The sequence below is a fragment of the Protopterus annectens genome, chromosome 6.part1, assembly GCF_019279795.1.
Source record: "Protopterus annectens isolate FY-2018-M chromosome 6.part1, PAN1.0, whole genome shotgun sequence".
NCBI lineage: Eukaryota > Metazoa > Chordata > Ceratodontiformes > Protopteridae > Protopterus > Protopterus annectens.
The window spans coordinates 226,209,112-226,223,088 of NC_056738.1; positions in this window are offsets into that span (position 1 = coordinate 226,209,112).

A 13,977-nucleotide genomic window follows, 5' to 3' on the forward strand; every position below is an offset into this window, starting at 1 on the left:
AGAGGGCACATGAGACAACCACAGGGCCTTCCCCTAACTGTGGTAAGGACATGGTTGGGCACACAGACCTGCCTGGACATGGTCCAGAATGGTACAACAGTCACTGCACCCACAGACATTGTCTGCATACCACAGGACATGTTCCATGCATACATCCCCCAACAGGGAACATATCCATCCCACCAGAGTGTATCCTCCAAAACATGTCATATGGCCTGGGTGATCCCATATCTCTATGGCGCTTGACACGTCAGCAATGGGCACCGATGGTTTCCCCTGGCTGTGTGCTACCCATCCCTCTTTGAGGCCCTCGGCCCACATGCGCCACTGTGTCATGTTAGCCTTACTATGGGCTATGTCCCCAATGGATGCCATATGGCATCTGTGGTCCCACTATGCCAGGGTAGTGCTCATATGGACTGTCAACAGCGACACCCTATACGCTTCAGAACTGTTGTCTGCAAAGCGGTGTGGGGGTCCAGACAGGTGGCCATGGTTACAGATAGCGTGTACAGCCAATACCGGAACATACCCACAACTACATAGTCAAGGCGGATCCTGCCTCCCGAACCTGCTCGTCCAGTCTGGAGTGTTCACCAAGGCCATTGATGGGGATATGTGGGTTTGCACACAGTACCATGACCTGGGGGGAGCGTCAGAGCACACTACACATGGGACCCATGTAAAAGGCTCGCCAGCATACATGTGGGGACATATGTCACCCGATGCTTCTCACACAGGTTGGAGGTCACACCACAGGGTTGGTGCTGAAGGTGCTTTGTCACACTCATATCTGGACCCAGTGAGGGCCACAGGGCTCACTCCTGTGCACCCCTGCCAGATGGCATCCGACCTTCCAATGTGCATGCAATCATAGGGGATTGTAGCAGACAAGGTATGCAGATGACTAAACGCGGCCGACATACCCAGCACACCATGTTACACGCACATCCACCTAGGGCGCCATAGACATGGCTGACTGGTGCCAGAGCCATGGCCTGCTAACAAATGCCAGAGAAGGTGCAGCCCTTACCCAGTGTGAAGAACATGTTCCCAATGTCACATGTAGGTGGTACGCCATTGAAGATGGTGGACATGTTCAGGGTAATGGCTACCACACCTGTTGGCAACCTCTGTCAACACACACAATGGCAATGTGGGTGTGAAGACATTCCATTGTGGCCTCCTGGTCTGGATGGAATGGCAACCACATCAGGGGTGTTCATTGTACCCCTGTACACATCACACACCAGTGCAATGACTGCGTACAATGGCACATGTGGCCTGTAGCTAACCTGACGCCTGCAGCACTCGGAAGGACCGCAAATGTTCCACAAGACGGGGATGACACTGCTAGGACATGTGTCACAAGGTGCACGGCCCAGGGGACACTGGCTGTGGATCTGCACAGCACAGCTGTTCGTGGTGATCTGTGCCGCGACATACACGGCTGTCTGACCTGGGTGACATGGGCACATTCCACCTCCCAGGCCCCATGCTAACACGGGCACAGAAGCATTGTCAGACACCCCAACCCAAAGATGAGTGGGACGCGGTTGGGGAACAGGGTAACAGCCAGACACACACTACAACACGGGAGGAGTGCCAGGCCATGTGAAGGAAAGGCCCTGACTGCCTTTGTCCAGGACCGCTACTGACGCATGTGGATGTGTGACTATAGTTATGCGCCAGTCAACCTCTGTGTGTCACTGCTAGACCAGGGACTGGGGACTGATGGATATGGCATCACCATCCTGGAGGGGTGTTAGATGCCACACCACAGTAATGCTAGGTCCACACACGTCGTAGGGCACATATCCTGTCACGCTCATCAGTGCATAAGTAATTAAGTAAGGGTCTAAGCCAGATGTGGGTAACTGTGCTATCCTGATTTTGCCAGACATGCCTGTGGGTACACCACTGCGTGGGGAACTAATTACAGTGCTCCCAGTAGGCACGCAAGTACACCATCAGTATCATACGGGTTAACTGCACCGACATGGTGCTACACATGTAACCACCACACATACTGTGTACACATATCAATGAATGGTGCACCTGTCCTGCATGGTATGTCTGCTGCATGATGTCCGCAGAACACACATCACATACACACCTGTCACCAGCCACACACACACCACAACATACACAGCACGCATTCTATGCGGACACAGGTATCACATACACCTCTCACTATCGTGTCCACCCTGTGCATCATAATATGTCAGCTTAACCATGCATTGATGGTGTGGCTCACAGTTATGCGGCAGAGACTTAATCATCATTTGCACAGGGTGATAGTGTGCTACAGGCATGGGCTGTACCAATGGATGACATCATGTGTGTGTAAGGGCCAGTGCATTGAGTGGGCATGACTATGTAGATTGCATGTGGGTGTGGTGGAGCCCTACAGTTGTGTCTGCTGTGTGTGGGTGTGTGTGTACACAGTTCAGTCATCTGTGGTGCCTACATCGGGTATGCTTGGCAGCCCCTGTCTGTGCAGTGCAGGTGTTGCGACTCACTGTGTCTGCGGCGGGCGACCAGCGCCTGCTCTGGGGTCACGTGCCAGACGACCGGGTGGAGGTACAGACTGTCCACTCTCCGATGTCACATGTCCGCTGGAAACGCGTCTACTTGCAGCCGGGGCCGGGCCCAGGGCACGCCCACGATGGCCTGCTCTGTCCAGGTGTGGATGGTGTAGTAGCAGCTGCAGTGCTACTGCTACCATCACTGTCTGGTGTGGGCATGGGAGGTGGCACGCACACGCTGACCTGCAGCAGGTGGTGTTGCTGGCACACGCCCACGCGGGCCCTATGCCTCACCCCTACCTGGTGTTCCTGCACGGAGGCGCGACGCCAAGGATGGCCAAGCTACTCGGCCGATGAGACCAGCCATATCAATCTCCTATCCAGAACATCGCAAGATGCTGTTGTGCATTCGCCAATGCCTGGATGCTGTCATTTAGGGTACGGATTGCAGACCTCTGCAGCCTCTGCCCTCCTGGTTCTGCTGCTCGGAACGTGCTCGCAGCCATTACAGTCTGGAACATGCGCCTGGTTATACCAGCTGCTGCACCCCTGGACGACGGTGGGTATGTCTAGCGGTGCTCCCCTACGGGCAGCACCTGCCACATGCCTGCGTGGCACTGCACCAGTCCTTACACTGGCAACATCGTGGTGTCCCCACACCTTCTGCAGCCACCACACATTCTCTGCTCGGGGACAACAGACGCTGACTGACCGCCATCTATGGGCAACGGTGTTGGGGTATGTCGGCATCTGAACTGTGTGCAGGGATGAAAGGACGATGTGTGATGTTCTCCAGTGGCACAGTCTCTGCCTGTGACTTGACTCCCTGCCCGTGCCTCATGCACATGCTCATCACCACTAGTATCTGTGGGGACACTAGGATCAGATTGACCGCAGGAGGGTAACGCACCTACAGCACCTGTCAATACAAAGACATACCATCGGTTACAATACAGACACACACACACACACACACACACACACACACACACACACACACACACACACACACACACACACACACACAAACACACACACAGACACACACACACACACACACACACACAGCATGCATGTGATTATGCAGGTGGCATGCAGCATTCACACAACACAGACCAGTGAATGCAGACCAGACATTCTTAATGGCAGTATGTACACTGCCCTGGTGGGGACAGTACAACAGGCAGGTGTCATTTAGTAGGCATGCAGTACACACATTCATGGTAGGTTTGCATGCATCAGCGTGATACAATCGTGTGGCTACGGGCAGGTTGGGAGTACACATGGCTGGCAACAGTATGTAATGTACACCGCAAACATGTGCGTATCATGTGGACGCGGTGAAGATGGTGTCCCACCACATGCAACTACATGATGATGGCTGTCATGGTGCAGTGTGATGTACAGTGTACAGATACAATGTATGTGTAACAGTGTTGTCTGTGTACGTACGTTTCTCTGAGCTGTGTGCATAGCTGTACGGTCTGTCGTGCGGGCTCTGTGCCACTGCACAGTAGCAGGACACAGCAATATGTGTCTGTGCGACGCGTGACCTGGACGACATATTGCCAGCATGTCTGTAAGCCAGTTCAGCAGCTCAGCAGCACATATATGGTGGACATTGGAGGCACCTGAAGTAGCTGAGGAGAGGAATGTCATGTCACTGGTGTATCACATCAGATGTCCAGGGGTCCACTACATTGATGAACCCACTATGTGTGTGTAATAGGGTGCAATGGTGAGCACCCACTGTGGATGTGCTGTGTCGCAACACGCCTGTATGTATCAACCATGGCCTTGTCTGTCTGCGCCATTGACCATTGTGTGCGGCAGACATTGTGCACACGGCCCCTGTGGTGGCCCATGTGACATACACCCATACTAGTGTGACGGTGTCATTCTCTCACGGATATGCTGACAGTGTGTATGTCTGCTATGTTGTGCATAGGTCATATCATGGTGTGACAATGCTGCAGCCAGACATCCATCGCAGCATGGGACATGGCATGCGCCTTACGCAGCACCGACGCAGGGGGCATGGGTCATGACATTGGTAACACCTGTGCTCTGGCCAGCTGACAGCTCACTCTGTGGTACTGTGTCCATACTGCACTGGTATACCAATGCATACTACACATGCAGCCATTGTGTAACACATACACCATTGTATGCATAGCTGAATGCACGTGACACACCAATTGGTTGTGTGGTGTCATACCACCCCACGGTAACGGGTGTATCTACTGTACATGGGTGGTGTGTATGTCGGGTGGTGCGAGCTGTGGCACCGTGACGGGGCACACACAGGTGAGCATGTCATGCCTAGGGACACATGGGGAATATCAATACAGCAGAACATGCGCTTGACTGGCAACAGACTTACCTGCAACAGACTTGGCCTCTATGACATGCCAGACGCACCTGTAAAGGCATTACACAAAGGTATACACATTAGCCATTACTATATCCACGGTCAGCACTGTGCATGACACATCATGCATGTGTGGTTGTATGTGCTCTGCACATGTCTGCTAACACAACATAGCATACAATGGTTTGCATGTTGTGTGGCCATATACCTGGCATGTATTGCTATATCATGTGTTGTACTATGACACCCACACCCACGCCGCCATCATACAAACATGCAACACTGACTTACCATGCAGCTCCAGGCTCATAGTTCGGGAGAGACCCCACCTCCACGCATGGACGAGGTGTTTCTGCGTTGTTCCGCAAGTCCCCAGACTAGCCAGGAGCTCCTCCCGTAGCTGTGAGTGGGGGCTGTGTTGGTGGCCCACCACCCGTCCCACGCTGTTGCCTGGCGATTGCAGCGCACGCTGTCTGCAGCATGCCGGATCAGGTCTGCAGTGCCACCGGATTTGTTACATAAGCTGCGGTTGGTTCCCACCACGCTGTTCAATTCCTCCTGCACAACTCATCCCACATCTCCTGCCGTTTTGTGCCTGCTGTGGCACATGGCTAAACAGGGCGCTGTAGTTACTCTGGAGGTATGGTATGATGACCTCCTCCTCCTGTCGGCTAAATGGTGGAAGCCGGAACGTGGCATTATCTGGAAGACATAATGATGGTGGCAGGTCACATTCACACCGCTGTGCTGGCATACTGTGGGAAATGCATTGCTATGACATGTACCGACATCTGCACAGTGATCTGTGAAGGGCATCATGGCGGTGACACAGCGGATGTTGTGGCTTGACACCATTGACCAGTGGGTGTGAGATCATATGTCTGTCTGACCGCATCACACTGTGCAGGCACCATGTAGATGTTAGCCTGCCATGGACATGTACCTGGCCGCACCTATGTCCATATCAGTTGGCATATGTCCCCATGGACGCCTGTGCTACTGTTCACCTGTACACTGTGTATGTGCTTACAGTACATCACGCCTGTGTCCATTGTGAACGCCAGCAGCGGCACTGTACACATACACATGGACACCTGCACATGCATGTGTTGTACCATGTACTTCCACACAGCACTGTACCGGTGCTGGACAATCCTTGCTCCCAGCTCACCTGTGTTACTGTATGCGATACACATGGAGCAATGTGTAACCATGACACATTGGCAGGAAAGGCTATGCATAGCGTACGCCGCACACATTGTGCAGAAAGCATCACACAGCACCTGTAACATGACAGGGTGCATCGCCACCACATTACTACTGCATGGTTGATAGTGAGAGTGCCTTTTGTCCATTGCACCATGTGGGACCGTGGATAGCTCATGCAGCCTTGTTGGCCATCTCTGCATGATATGGCGGGGTATGCCACATACATGGCAATGGGTGTGACCCACCGGGGCTGACGGTATTGGCAGGGTGGCTGTCCATTGCTTTTGTCATAGCCAGTGAAAATGGACATTCCACATGTTTATCACCATGGTGTGGACACTGTCCTCCAGCTTAGCGGTATGCTGTACGCTTTGTTGAGCGGTGTGTGTGGTGCATGCAGGTATCACACATCCATGCATACACTGTAGCCCTGGCAGGTGCTATGCTGGGATGTTGATCGACACAGTGCTGTATGTGTACACACACCGCTATCCATGGCGCATGGATATCTGCCTGAACTGATGTGGGTGACACATATGTGTACATACATTGCCCGCTGTCGCCCATATGTCTGCTGCGGCACTATACACTGTCATCCCTCCCTGTGTGAATGTGGTGTTGGCCTCAGCAGAGGTATCCGTGTATGGGGACATGGATGTTCACATAGCAGGCCCACTGATGGTATCGTCGTTCGACCATACACGCATTGATGCACCCTCACACATACGACCCAATTCATTCAGATTGTTGTTGACAGTGGTGACACGGCTATGTTGCTATGCCGGAGCCATTCACAGACATACATACACAGAGGCATGCGCCCATCTGTGTCATTGGCCGGTTTCCATTATTTCTTCCTCCTTCCATTCCATTCCTATGTCTTTCTTCCTTGTGTCCATTCCCAGTATTGGGGCCACTGTCTCCTTCTTTCCACCCCTCTTTATATATGTCCATTAAACATGCATATGGTGTCATTTTCCATTCCATTTTCTCATCCACCATATTCCATTTCCTTCCTTTCTTCCTTCCTCCATTCCTTCCATTTCCTTCCTCCCTCCTTCCACCTCCATGTCCCCCCCTTCCTTTTCATGTGTTTCCTGCTCTATGCTGTTTTCCTTTCATACCCCATTTATCCTTCATTCTATATTTCTTCCTTTTCTTCCTCTGTTATCCTTCCATATCCATATTTCATGTCCATTCCGTATTTATTTTCGTTTCCTTCCTGTCTTTATCCATTCCTTCTTCCTTCTTTCTATTCCTTGTGTGTTCCTTCTCCGTTCTGGGTCTCTTCTTTGTGTGTTTCTTTCCTGCCATTATCTTCATATGTCCATATTTTCTTCCATCCATTTGTGTTCCTTCCATTTTCATGTCTGTGTGCTGGCTCACCTCCTTCCTTTTCCTGCTGTGTATATCCCTATTTCTCGGTCCTTTTCCTGTGTGTCCATGTGTGTGGCTGTGTTGTCCTGTGTGTGTGTCTGGTCTCCACGTGTCCTTGGGTCTACATCTGTGGTCCCGTGTCTCATTCCTCAGGTCCTGTGTGTCCAGTCTGTCATGTTGGGCTCATGGGATCTGTGTGTCTGTGTGGTGTCTCCTTGTCATTTCTGCTGTGTGTTTCTCCTTTTCTTTCCATTTTGGGTGCCTTCCTTCCAGTCCTGGGTTGGTGTGTCCTGGTGGTCATGTTCAGGGCTCTGTGTGTGTGGGGTGGGTTGTCTGTCCTGGATTCTCCATTTTCCATGTGTGTGTCTTTTCCTCCATGTGTGTGTGGTGTCCTGTGTCCTGTGGTTCTTCCTTGGTCAGTGATTTATTCTACTGTGTGTGTGTCCTTTGTTGTGTCCTGTGTGTTGTGTTTGGCTGTGGGTTCCATGCTGGTGTGTGGGTGTCTGTGTCTGGTTGTGTCACCTTCTTCCATGTCTCAGTGTGTGTCGTTGTGCCTCCATGGGTCATTCTCCATTCCAGTGTCTTTCCATTTTCCACATGTTCACATGCCTTTCCTGCTTGTGTTGGGTCCTCCATGTCCTTCCTTCCTTTTTGTGTCTTCGGCCATCTGTGTGTTGTCTTCCTGTTTCTGTCCATACTCAGTGTGTCTCATCCGTGTGTCCTCCATGCATCCAGTTATCCATTCCACATTTTCTGTGTCATGTGATATCCTTGTCCATGGTTGGTCTGTAGTTCTGTGTCCATATTTCTGTGCCATTTTCCTTGGCTGTGTGTGTTCCATGTGTCCTCCTGTCCATGTCTTCCTCACTGCTGCTGTGTGTGTGGTCTTCTGTGTGGGGTTTCCTCATTCTCCACAGTACTGTGTCTCCATGTGTTCCTGTGTCCATATTCCGTCTGTGTGTCCAGGTGTCTGTGGGGTTGTCCTGGTCGTGTGTCTTCTGTCGGTGTTGTGTGTCTCGTTCCTGTGGTCCTCCATTCCATAGGCTCAGTCTGTGTGTGTTCCTGCAGCCTTATTCTTGGCTTGTCCATTTGGGGTTTCTGATTGTCCATGTCATGGGAATGTGTCATCTCGGCTCCATCGTGTGATCTGGGATTGTGAACATATCCATCCATGGCTCAAGTCATCTCAGTGGATGGGTCTCGATGCCTTGATCAGTGATATCGATGATTATGCACATGTGTGCTGTGACACTATACATAAATGTCCTATCCTGCTGTGGCACTTCAGTGTTGGATATCCACTGCCAACATCGGCGTGGGTGGTGGCATTGTTCTGTGTTTGCACCCCTATGGCAGACCTGGGGTAGGGTTACCACCTGTGCCTCTTTGCAAGGGACAGTCCCTCCTTGGGCAGTTGTGTCCTGACAAATGTATCACAAATGGCAAATGTCCTGAGATTGTGGGACATCACTATATCCCATTCTTATGTAGGAGTTGCATAACATACTTGTTTATGTATGTACATTCCTAACTGTTACAAGACACACAATAAGCAACTGACCTGCTACAAGACTACACATTTCATTATGCAAAAGAGTAGAGTTCTAACCTTTGTACTGACCATGGGTATGTGTCCACCTGTAACATCTGAAGTGTGTCGCGATTTCCCACTTTGGCCTTTTGAAAGGGTGGCAAGCCGCCCTGGGGTTATCGCGGGTGTTTACATGTTGTCCCACTGCTGTGCACACGTTGTCCACAGTTGTTGGTATGCTGCGCGTTTTAGCATTACATATCCAACCTTCGCCTCTCTCTGCCTGATGGACAGGTATCTTTACCTACACACACCGTTCACATACTGTACAGATTCATCATACGTGTCGTCGTTACACACCAGTACATGTCGTGGGTTCGACATACCTTTCCGGCCTTTTGTTCTGCGTTCGTCTCTATTCCCTTGTTTCTCTTTCTCTGTTTGGATTAGTTCGGTATGAACATACGGTTTGAATATCCAGGAGGTCTTCCTTATATTCGTCGTCGCCTGATGCATGTGGGTTAATCAAGCCAATAGCTGTTCCTCGGTGTGTACTTATGCGCATATCAGCGGTGATCCCCTTCCTTCGTTCGTTCTGGCGTCGGCACTAGGCCATGGTTCTTTCCTCGTGTGGCCGTTGGTTATTTGCAATACCTTCGTGAGGATGGTATGTATTGTATCATGTTTGTGTGACTGCATCCGCTATGTGTGTTGTCGGGTACATTTCGCTGTGGTGTTAGCCGTGGATTGTGTGTGTTGGGTATGGTATTGTGTTCGACATGTGGGTCCCCGTGTCCTGGCGGCGTCTGTCGATGGCGTTGTGCATTCAAATGTGTTACCTGGCTGTTATTTTCCTGTACATAGCGAATGCATGGATGCATGAGCCGCTGCTAATGTTTCCCAGGAGCTTGTTGTGGGTATGCGCTGTCATTCACTGCCTGTATGTGTTTGCTACTGTTTTAGCTGTTATCCCTTTGATATGTGCAATGGGGTATATCTGCGGATGTGGGTGACGGGGACGGTGTGTGAGTCTTGCATTTATACATACCAGATATGCTTGTGTGTGTGCTCCATCCATGCTTAGGGAGCTGCGGGTTACCTGTGTGTTGTTCCGGGAATATTTGTTTTGTTGATGTCGTCTGCTGTCGGTATCGCCTGCATGTGTGCTTCCTGCACGTATTCCTCCTTCACATCGGTTATATATCTGCGGATGTTCGTCCGTGCCTACCATCCATTGGCATTTTGTCGCTGATAGTTACGGTGATTGTGGTCCTATACTTGGGGCGGACTGTATGCTACCGGTAGCCTCCTATTCGTGTGCCGCTTGCTTACGTCACACGCGGTATTTACCGGACCGTGACTGTTCACGATCGGTGCCGGGATGGCACATTCGTATTTTCGCCGTACATGCCTGATGCTGTGTAACGTTGCCGACGGACCGTGTGGAGTGTACGTTATGCGCGCCATACCTACGGTCGTGGTTTGTACATGCGTCCTTTGCATCTCCTGTTCGCTATGGCCCTGTGGTACACGTTGGGACCTTTCGCTTGCATCATTTTGCGTCATACGTGCATAGCCACTGAGGAGATGTCGGTACTACTTGTGGGTACTGCTGTACATCGCCTATGGTTCCTGTACTGTATGCCTCGCCTATTATTACACTCGGCTGTGACATGTCACCTTCATACACAGTTTACACTGGCACACACATTACACACACACAGCGGAACACACGACAACCTCACCTCACACATACACATATTGCCGCCATGGCTGTCAACCTTCTATTGCCGGAGTGGGGAACACACACAGTAGTAATGTGAAACACATGGGCATAATGTGGAACACATAGTAATGGCATAGTGACAACTTCAGCTAAGTAGGTCATAGGTTGATTATGATATGATGATTTACTTACAGTGAAGAACCTTTACTAACTTACTATGAGTACATTGTATTTACCAGGGTGTCATTTATATAGATATCTAACAATGGTTGTTTGAGAGACATTTTCAATGTGGAACTTGGAGGAACTACGAGGAACATGCACTGTTTTACACCCCAGATGAGGCACGTTCCTCATAATGTCGTACACTTCACTGGTATGCTTTCCGCTTCGCACCGACGGTTGGACACAATACCTCGTTGGCGCATCGCCCGGTGGCGGCGTGTATCTCGCACTCATGTCCTATGGATATGACACGCACATATGTAGGGTTGCCACCTTTTCAAATGGCCAAGGTGGGACATTTTGAAATGCGTCGTCAGGTTTTGCATGCCAACACATACCCACGGCCAGTACAGAGGACAGCGATTCACTTTTGCCGGAATACAAAGCTGTAGCATTACAGTTCCTTATTCTGTTTATTATCATATTTAGATGTTTCTTCTACAAAATAACTGTTTTCTGCAACTGATAGCGTAATTATGGGAAATGGTTTTGTCCTACAATCTCAGGACATTTGCCATTTTGTCATTGTTTTTGCAGGACACAACTGCCCAACGGTGGACTGTCCCTCACAACGTGGGACAGGTGGTGACCACATATCCGTTACTGTACCGTGGACCGGTGACCATCCCGACATGCGGATATGTATTGCTGCAGGTTAACATTTCCATGGCTGGCGTTACCTGCCCTGCCCACCCTCCAGGATGATCGGGTTGTCGGTCACTATGTTTAATATGTGGTGATTTCGCGTCTTACTTATCTGTGACCTTGCATCCCTGGGTTCCATATTACCCTGTTGTCCTTTCTATCTGTGTATGCGTACATATGTTTCTACATGTGTACTGATATGTATTTCGGTATCTGTGTATGCAAATGCGTACATGTGTGGTCGACTTGCGCCGATAGTGGCAGCATATGGCTACGCCGTGTGCTGTTGAACCGGCGTGCGTTGAGGTGTTGGCGTTCCATGCTCTGCTGACTATTGGGTGTGCAGTGTTTGGCCGGTGCCTTTGTTGGAGTCACACATACGTCCGCATACGGTACACATTACGGGCGGACATGTTTGTGTGGCGTCCATTTTACTGTGTGTGCAGGTCAGGAGGTGTCAGTCCATGGGGCCTACACTGTCAAAGTATGTGCTATCGTTCCCTCTTTGCCAGGGCGTAGGCATATTGGGTGCCTCTGTCTACCTACTGGGGCTGGCTCAGTGTGTCCGTGGCGGCGCGCCCTGTGCCTGTGCTTGCCCTGGCAGTTGTGGCGGGCTTGGTGGCCCTCGGCATTATGTCCCTGCAGCAGCTGTTTCCGCAGAATCATATTGTGTAGCATACAACATACTATGAATATGTGGGCACTTGTGCCTGGAGAGTACTGCAAGGCTCCACGGATGTATCAAGCACGGAACCGTGATTTCAACATCGAACACACGCTCTATGATTATTCTCGTTTGTGCGTGTGCCTCATTATGGCGTTCTTGCATGTGTGTGTGTGCATTTCTGATGGGTGTCATCAACCACGGCTCCAGTCGTAGCCAGCATCCCCACAAGGTGACCTTGTGTGATGTCCCCACTGGCGAATACCTGATACAGCTGTGAGGCATGCCAGATATGGGAGTCGTGGTAGCTTCCAGGGCTGCCAGCACACACATCCATGATAATGCCCTGCGCATTGCACCGACCTGGCAATTGATGGAGGGTATCCCTTGCGGTTTATGTAGCGTCTACCCTGCTCCCCAGGTGGTGACTTGATTTCTATGTCGCGTACAGTCTATCGCACCCAGGACCTCGGTATTGTGCCACACGGTGGAAGCGGCGCATATTGCTAGCCAACTCCTCCTGAGATGTGGGGAACTTTATGTGCTCATGGGCATGTGGTAACATGGCATCCAGGAACTGGTGTAGTACCCTGGATGCTGATGCCTGTGAGATGCCCATTATGTCCCGGTGGGCCTTTGAAAGGTACCTGTAGCCAGTATTCGCAAGCTCACACATACCTTTGTGTCCACTGTGATGGGCTCCCCTCTGTTGTCTCTCTTGTTCTCAGGCGGCGGCACAGCTCCACTATTTGCTGTAACGTGTCCCTGTCCACCCTGTAGCGCTCTACTATCTCCAGGTCTCGCAGCCCTGGTAGGTCACCCTTGGTCTGAACACTCTCCTTCTCCTGTGAGGCCTACGGTGGTTGCCGGCACAACCCGCCAAAACTCCGTCTGCCTCTGACACATACCTATGGATCACAGGCACGGCGGCACCCAGCATATACATGTTAAAAGTTCCCGTCTGTTTACACCCTACGGTGCGGCGTTTGGGAAATCGCTGTGTGTTGTGCGCATTCCCATTTAGTACTGTTGTGCTGTATACCGGTGATGTCATTGTGTGTGCCTCTGCGGCCGTATCCATGGATTATTTCCGTGGTTTTACGCTTGCAGCTGCAACGGTACTGCCTGTAGTGTAACATTACAGTTGCCTGCATTGCCTTCGCCTGGCATCTTACATTACTGCATCCTGCACGCACATGGCATATGATGCATTTTATCTGCGGCCGCGGTTATGCTACATCTGTACTTGGCTGTGCTATTTCGGTTCTTTGCTCTTTGCATTTCTACTACATCCCCTATTATCTTTGCTCTCATATGCCTCCCTTTCCCGTTCTGCAGGAGTCTGCATGCAGACTTATCAGCTGCCGGCGTTTGCCCTTCCTGCATTGATTGGTGTTAATTGCTCGTTACGGATACATTTACACTGCTTCCGCATTTCCTCGTATTCTCAGCATTACCTTCCTATATCCCTGGTTGTTGCCGGTGAGGCCGTCACATGACTGGTTTCGGGAACGTAGTCGTCCTCGTGCACATGCATTTTATGCGCATTCGGTACTGTCAGCGCATCTATTTCCTAACACGCCAGTCATGATGCTGTAATATGCATTGTACAGCCCAGGTTTGCTGTCCTCCAATATCCTTCCTCCTACAGTGGCACACCCTGTGTGGTTGACATGTATCTGGTGTAGGCCACTCCTCGGT